General features: G+C 36.7%; 1 protein-coding gene across 16 annotated transcripts in view; it reads right to left on the bottom strand.

The window, feature by feature from the left end:
* The window catches only part of LOC106882633 (tensin-1), an 835,201-nt gene that overhangs the window by 245,345 nt on the left and 581,035 nt on the right, over positions 1-8,821 (bottom strand). The window contains exon 1 of one of the 16 annotated variants that reach the window (XM_052970131.1): positions 6,768-7,503. The exons of the other annotated variants lie outside the window; for them this stretch is intronic. The gene's annotated coding sequence lies outside the window, so the exon portion shown is untranslated. Of the gene's footprint in view, positions 1-6,767; positions 7,504-8,821 lie in introns of those variants that run through there. 16 annotated transcript variants of the gene reach the window in all.

Raw genomic sequence — 8,821 nt, 5'->3', positions numbered from 1 at the left:
TAGAGAGAGAGAGAGAGAGCAACTCATCACATGGGGAAAATCGTTTCAACGAAATTCTTTTTTTTTTTTACTATACACACAGGAGGCACAGTATGGCCGAGTGATTAAGAAGTTCGTTTCGCAATTATGAGGTCCCGGTTTCGATTCCACTGTGTTGCCTACCAAATATCATCATAATTTTCGCAGGCATGGCTGTGTAGTTAAGAAGTGGTTTAGGGTTCAGTCCCACTGCACGGTAACTTGGGCAAGTATTTACTTCGTCTGTAGCCTCGGATCGACTAATGCCTTGTGTGTTTATCCCACACTACCGTTTGATAACCTGTGCTGTTTGTTTGCGTTCCCGTATATTAGCAGTTCGGCAAGAGATAGACTTTTAAAAAATAAGTACTGGCGTTGGTTCGTTTGAGTAATCGTCCCCAAGGCCTATGTACAATGACTTACACATGTAAAAGACATTGCTGTAGACATCATACTGACAAATCAAAGCTGTTAGTGTTGACAGGGCGTCAGGTTGACGAAGTCGATGGCTAGGAAGGTGTTCCCTTTAATGTTTCTAAATATTTTAAGCTATAGCTAATTCATTCCACATAAGTGAAAATAGGTACAACTTTAAGAATCAGGAGGACAATATATATAACAAGTGTTCTGATATATTTGAGTACTTGGTTCAAGACTTCGTATGGCACTTGTGGACACAGTGGAAAGTTACTCCAACATCCTACAATAGACCAATTATTTCGGTTTGCCATGACAGTCGACCTAAATTACTCCTCCACAATAAGGGTAGGTTAAAGCATACAACCATTGTGCTTTTGCCTAATTAAATACCCCTTCCTTATTGCTTGAATGAATTACAAGTATCTGCTCTACAGCTTGAGAAGATCAACTACACGGTGTTTACTTCTGGGTAGATCAGTTACACTCACTATTTGACTTGGGTACACAGTAGCAAAGTTAGAATGTGTGCTACCCGGGATAGCCCATGAGAGCGTCTCTTGCGTCACCCGGGTCGGACTGCCCCCATCGCTCTAATCCTAGCTCTCCAATTGTTAGTCAGCAACACTCTACCTACTGCGTAGTTATATTTTTCCCATGTTTGGGTAGATCAATTACACTCTCCCTATTTCCTGGGTAGATCATTTTATAGCCTTCTCTATTGCTAACACCCTCTATTTCTTGGACACTTTTAGTTATACCTTCTTAATTGCTTGTGTACATCAGTTACTCTCTACTACTTAGGTAAATCCACTACACTTCTTCATCTTAATCAAATCCTCAATACCCGTTAACAACCTGGGTATCGATCAACAATACCTTTTACAAATTAGATTTCCTTTTGATTCTGTTTAATTATTTTTTATTTTTATTTTTTTCGGCAATCCACAATCAGCGATTCTGAAATACCTGAACCAAAATGATGAACAAAGATTTAATTAAAATAAATAAATAAATACTGGACCTATGAAAAATCGATATACAATCAATTGATATAAATATAACTAATAAATACCCTAGAATTACTTAATTCAATAGTTATTCAGTCGGGTCAAAGGTCATTCACTGACTGCAGTGGACAGTATGAATTTTTTATCATTTGTTCCTCTATTACATTCGTGCAATGTGAATAATTAACGGAGTTAGCAGCTGTGCTTTACACCAATCAATCAACATCAGAACTTTATTAGAAATATTTACTTTTATTCTCTCCTGCCTGCAAACAGTAAACATTTTCAGAAACAGTGTGTGTGTGTGTGTGTGTATGTATATATATATAGAGAGAGAGAGAGGGAGAGAGAGAGAGGGAGAGAGAGAGAGAGAGAGAGTCATTTCAACAATGAAACTAAGGCCAGGTTGTCAATCAAGTGTTTGGAATTTGAAATGTAACCAAAAACGAATGACAAATATTTCAGTTATGAAGATGTGAAAAGAAAGACACACACACACACACGTTCCACAGAAACCATTTTACGTTTTGAAATTAGACAGTAGATATTTAAAACTAGACAACTTAACTGTATCCGATGGCATATAAGACGCACTTTTTTTTCTAAGGAATGTTTCAAAAATAAGAAATAATCACGCCGAGGTCTTGCATTGCCATGCTTTAATGCTATTAAAACTTCATTTCCTGAATAATGTGCTGCTGAAATTGAGGTGCGTATAATATGCCATCAAATACGGTAGGTAATACGGTACCGCATGATCCGCAATAACGTAAGCTTTAATATTGCAGCTATTAAAAGAAGTACTTTAAAACAGGTGGAAAAATTACGTACACACTGAGAATGTCCTACAAATCTGTGTGTGTGTGTGCGTGCGTGTGTGTGCGCGCGTATGCGTGCGTCAAGTGGTAGTGGTTTCGAGGATAAGGACAAACGTAGATTTGTAACTAGTTTCACTGAACGAAATAGTTCCAATAAAAATCGTTGACGTGATCTTAATACCATACGTTTCATAATTTCATTAACACCATACATTTCATAATATCATTAATTTATTTATATTTACAGAATGATCAGATAGACAGGTGTAAGTGTGTGTGTGTGGAGAGAGAGGGTGAGAGAAACTAGAAGGAATTGTGAGAATTATCAGAATATATAAAGTATTGAGTACTTTTTCTGTAAACCTAAACGTTTAAAGACATAGATAGATAGGTAGATAGATAGATAGATATCCCCGCTATCGCTGGTAAGGTGAGGGGATAGGACTAAAAGTAGGTGACACATGTTAAGACTTGACAATGTCTCACGTACTATGAGATTCTCTACCTGCGGCCAACAAAACACCGTATTTATTGTCAAGCTTTTTTTAAAACAGAAATAAATATATTGCAAGACTTCCTGTCTGCCGCTCTGATAGACTGAGTAGTAGATGTATAGAAATAAATAGTTCGTATACAAAGGCATAAATACTGAACCAGCTAAATGAAGAGTTACGGAGTTGAACTCAACGAGCAATTATAGTTTTGCAGTTCCGTTCACAGTGTATATAGAAATGTATGATTGAGAGTCGATACGAAGAGGTGTGGACAATTCATTGTTGTTGTTTTCGTTAATTATTATTGTTATTATTATTATACTCCTCTCAGAAAATCGAAGCCTGATGTATCCTAATGTGAGATTTTAATATTAATAGTAGTGATTACTTGTATATCTATTGTAACGTAGAAGCAGCTTTTTGCCATCATCATCAATGTTATTATCTTACGTATATTGTTATTAAAATTACAGCATCCTAACCATGTTCAGTGTATTTGTTGTTCTTAATACTATCTGTCAGTCTTAAGGCAGTGAGTTAGCAGTATCGTTACCACACCAGACAAAATGCTGTACGACATTTCTTCCAACTTAACATTCTGAGTTTAAATTCCACTGAAGTAAACTTTACCTTTCATCCTTTCGGAGCGGATAAAATAAATTACCAGTTGAGCACTGGAGTCGATGTAATCGCTTTACCCACTCTCCCGAAGTTGCTGGCCCTGTGCCAAAATTTGGAACCAATGTTATCAGCCTGTTTTGTTTTATCTATAGATAGATAGATATATAATCACAATGAGCGTTGTATATATATACCACTCAGAAGGGAAGACAGGAAAGTCTTGCAATATATTTCTGTTATATATATATATATATATATATATATATATATATATATATATATTAGTTGAAATTTACAGAAAAACAAAAGACGAGGACGGGTGTATGAACAACAAGCAGGTGTATTAGTTTGACGCTCAGGAAAGTGAGAAAGTCTTTTACGTTTCGAGCCTACGCTCTTCAACAGAAAGGAATAAGAGAAAATAAACGGAGGGAGAGTAAAAAAAAATTGTGTATTTAGCGGTCAAACTGAGCAGCAATGAAAGAAGCTTGATCTTCGTGTAAATGCCTGATCTTCGTGTGAATTCACACGCACACACAGGGTGATAGGAATTCGCTCCATTGTTACTCGGAGTTTCACAAATGCACTAGTTTTACCTTTGGTTAAGTGATTCGTGTGGTCGAAAATGTCGCATACCGAAATGACTTCACTGTTGTGATGTAAGAGACGATACCGAGTTCAAGTTTGAGGGCGTCAACAACAGCTAATCCGCGTAACTTGCCCAATCCAGTGGCTATAAATTTAGTGTTGGTTGTCTAGGAGAAACCTCCTCTGATACTGACAGCTTGGACAATACCTCGGGCCTACGGTTCAGAAATATCAACGGAACTTCTAATACAAAGCCTAATTGTAAAGCTTTGTAAAACGAAGTACCAGATATAAAGAGCAACAAGCGATATCTCACAATTGAAGGCGTCTCTTACATTATACATCAGCTCAGCCAATTCCGGCCAGCAACATTTTCGACCGCGTGAAGCGCTTTGACTAATAAGTATTGGGCTTTCTGGTGCTCTGTAGACATACCACTGTCATTCGCAAAATATCAATGATATTTATACTTTACATGCGTGAAACTCCGAGTATCAGTTAAGTGGTTCACGAAATGTTATTCAATAAATATAGATTTACACACACACACGTACACAAACACTGCCATGTTGTTACGAAGTTCGTTTCGAAACCACGTAGTCCCGTGTTCGATCCAGCTGAGCGGCACCTCGCACAAGTATCAAATAAACTAATACTTAGTTCGTGGAATTTAGTGGAGAAGACTGCGTAGAAACAGACACACACACCTGATGGGTTTCCTGACAGTACCTCTCTATAAATTCATTTGCAATGTATTCGTCGGCCTTATGCTATGTTTTTTTTTTCCGCTCAGAAGGACTGAACGCGAAACCGCGGGATTGCAAAGCGAACTTCTTAACCGCATATTATTATTGTTGGGTGGAGTTCAATTCAATAAATTAAATACCAGCCCTATACATTATACCAATGTAAGAAATCGTTATTAATACAGCTGCTCTATCGACTTTCGAATCATCGAGTCTCGTTATTATTTACCTTCTTTGCAACAACTAGCTTTAATTAAAGGTTTTTATTTATTTTTTCCACCTATCAGTATAGAAGTATTGCAATTAGAGCAAACCTATTAATGACAAACAGGTTAAATGAAACACCGCACAGATCGAGCGAAGAATGTACTTGTTAATAATGGGACTAGCTAAATCTTCCTCGTATCGAATCACACCCGACTATGAATAAAGTATTCCTAGATAATCCCCCCACACACACATATACACACCTGAGAAAAAGAAAAACATGATAATTATAACTAGAATGACTTAGCTCATATGTTTGTTCTATTAGAAGTTAAGGTTAAACAATAAAAACGCATGGTGGGAATTTAACGTTTAATACGAAACAGAATGCATACAAGCCCGTCGCCAAACTTCAGTGCCCGGAGGTGCTTCAGAATATACTGAGTAGCCACTAATTTTTATTGCGAGAAGATTTTTTCAAACTGTATTTTCTAAATGCGAGGGTGTACCATTGAACAGTGTGGGAGTAGTGCTGTCCAGTGCACTCTCTTAGCAATGGATATGAATCTTTTCTACTCTAGGCTCAAAGCCCGAAATCTGGGGGGGGGGGCAGTCGATTAGATCGACCCAGTAAGCAACTGCTACTTAATTTATCGCCCCCGAAAGGATGAAGGGCAAAGTCGACCTCGGCAGAATTTGAACTCAGAACGTAAAGACAGACGAATTACCGCTAAGCATTTCGCCCGGCGTGCTAACGTTTCTGAAATATGGAGCTTCTAGTACATGATTTGTCATTATATGACAGATTGGTTTCTATAACTTCGGTTTAGCTCTCCGAAAATGTTATCAGATTTTCTGATGAAATGCTTACTGTGTTATGCTAGCGTCTTATCCAGAAGGATATTCTCGTTAGAAGTTACAGTTAAAGCACTGGTTTACATGAACCGTAAGACTTTTTCTTTTCTTTTTTTCATACAAACACCGTATATAACAAAATGTACACATTAAAATTTATATACCACAATACACTGAAACTATAAACACACACATTCAACAGGTGAAATCTAGAGATGCTCAATACTTAGATGTATATATAAGTACACTGATAACGACATAAACAATACTAACATAGTATGAGATTTTAGCAACGAAATATTTCGTTTATAGAGGCCGAGAGAGTGAGTCCGGAGTGAACCAAATAACTTCCAATATAAAATCAATCCCCCCCTCTCTCATATATATATATATATATATATATATATATATATATATATATACGTGTGTGTGCATAACATATTTGCTACATACAGGTAAGACACTACAGTGGGTATTTGCGGTTAATTTTCTCACTTGCATAGTCAAAGGTAGCTGTTTAATGTTAATTTTCCTATTAGAAAATTAACTATTTTCTCAGTAGCTATGCCCGGGATATTTGTGTTATTCTATCTTATTTTTTAACTGGAGTAAACACGGGTATTCAATACCTACATTTTATCAACACCCCCACTATTACACGCTTACGAATATTCCATGTCAATTCATTTTTAATTTATTTTCTCATATAGAAAATAATGTTTTATTAAATGAACATGATATTTATAGAAATGGTGAAGAACTGGGACCATGAGTTTATGATGTGTATGCCTGTCTTCAAGGACATAAGTAACAACTGTATTACTTCGATAACATACACTCAATATTTCACATATATATTATATATATTTCAAGCCCGTTAAGTATATAGTTAAGGTAATTAAGCTATGATCACAACAAATTAAAATTTAGAAAAATAAAACGTACGTTATATGACATCATGACGTAAAAGAAATTAAAATAAACATAACATACCCCAGTAAGAAGTTTGCTGTCTTCATTAAAATAAATCTATATACCTATAAGGACATCAGTACACCTATGTAGGCATATATTATGAGACTTAGTAAATCAAAGTTTCTGTAATAGTTATCCGTTCCATGTTACGTAGAGCTGTTATGTTGGCCGAAGACGGGAGTTTGTCTCTTTAATTGTTTTCTTTTTTTTTTTTCCCCTCCGTATAGATTGTTTATGAGTGAGGCGAGGAAACAATAATGACTTGGTCCTGGTAGTAGTCGGAGTGGTTGCAGAAAGTGTGGTCGTGAATGTGATTGTTTCGCTAGTGTTGCTGGTGAGGCTATAGTACTGGACTAGTGAGGGTCTAGTCGGTTGGTGGTAGTGGTGGTATAGTTTAAGTGTATAGTTTCTGTGCTTTAAGTTTATTTATAAATCGCCGTATTATTAAACTATACTTACATTTAAGTATGTATATATCAATTAAACACAGTGTACGTGTTGACTAATATATATGTATATATTTATACAGTCACATACACAGAGAAATTCAGTGAGTGTGTGTGCGCGCGCGTACGTGCATGTATATGCATTTATTACATGTGAATTTCCAGCCAACTTGATAGATCCCTGGGGTCGGCAAGTTTCATTCACGTCAGGGGGAGGGGAGGGAGTTATAAACAAACAACATGATAGCTCGACGAGTGTGTTGTAGTGAAAAGGACTATACATGTAAAGTGACCCAGTTTATATATATATATATATATATATATATGTGTGTGTGTGGTGTTTATGTGTGTTTACGTGCCTACGTGCGGAGAGATCCCATCAGTTAAGCAAAGAATGGGCTCCAACCGAGAAAACCAGGTGAAGGTGGACGTAGGGATACAAAAGACGCAGTATTTTAAGACCTACCTCAGTCTTTTCTCTACACACTAAGACTATTTATCTGAGTACACGTGTGTGTTTCTTTCTCTTTCTCTCTGTATCCACTCCTTCCCCCCTGTTGTCTTCTTACCTCACGCACTTGGACTGCAGTTTTTTGTGTTTTTTTTCTTTCCTTTGACAGCTACCATTCTAAGCTCCTGTTCTAGAACGTGATCTGTTCTATGAAATCTACAAAACTTAGGGGGTGAGGGAGTGATAGAGGTGTCCTTTTTTTCCCCTCTTTGTTTTGATTTATTGATTTCGTTTATCGGACCTGTGTGCGATCCCGGGACATCAGCTTCGAGGGATTTTAGCTTGGTGCTCAGAATGAAAGACAAAATTGATATGAGCGAGATTTGAGCTCAAAACATAAAAGGGGTGTAACGTAACTTGTCCAACAGTGTTTATATCATCATCATCATCATCATTTAACGTCTACTTTTCCAAGACTGCATGGGTCAGACGGAATTTATTGTGGCACATTTTCTACAGCTGGATGCCCTTCCAGTCACCAACCCTTACCTGTTTCCCAACAAGGTAATGTTTTTCGCTTGTATGACGATGATGCTCATTTACAACCATACATCATGTCAAGACAAGGGTACATACAAACATGCATGTGTGTGTGTAAAGAGAGAGAGAGAGAGAGAGAGACATAAGGGTGGTGCTTTCTTCAGTTTCCATCTACCTAATATACTCACAGGTGGCACCAGGGTTGAAGTCGCACAAGTTACCACAAAGTAGGACCGAACCCAAAACTATGCGTTTGTAAAGCAAACTTCTTAACCACACAGCCATGCATATTATATCTGTTTATACAAAACTGTAGTTATGTATATTGTATACAGTTCGTAAACTGTAAAACTAAGTCATTGTACACCTGTATATCCTTTTCTTTTTCCTTCTGTATATTCCGTACGTACATACATACATACATTTCTGCTTTGGAGACTTAAGCCTTCAATTTGAGCTTGTCAAATACTTTATTATAGTCGGTGAAGTAGAAAGGGAAAAAAATTTTTTTTAAAGAATGATTTAGTAGTGATTAACTTTCTAATCTGTACATTGTACTTTAAATTATGCATTCTTTAAATATCTGTGTCTGTCTGTCTATCTGTCTCTCTCACTATATATATATATATATATAT

The sequence above is a fragment of the Octopus bimaculoides genome, chromosome 8 (assembly GCF_001194135.2).
Source record: "Octopus bimaculoides isolate UCB-OBI-ISO-001 chromosome 8, ASM119413v2, whole genome shotgun sequence".
NCBI classification, from domain to species: domain Eukaryota; kingdom Metazoa; phylum Mollusca; class Cephalopoda; order Octopoda; family Octopodidae; genus Octopus; species Octopus bimaculoides.
This window is presented reverse-complemented; position numbering and strand designations above follow the sequence as displayed.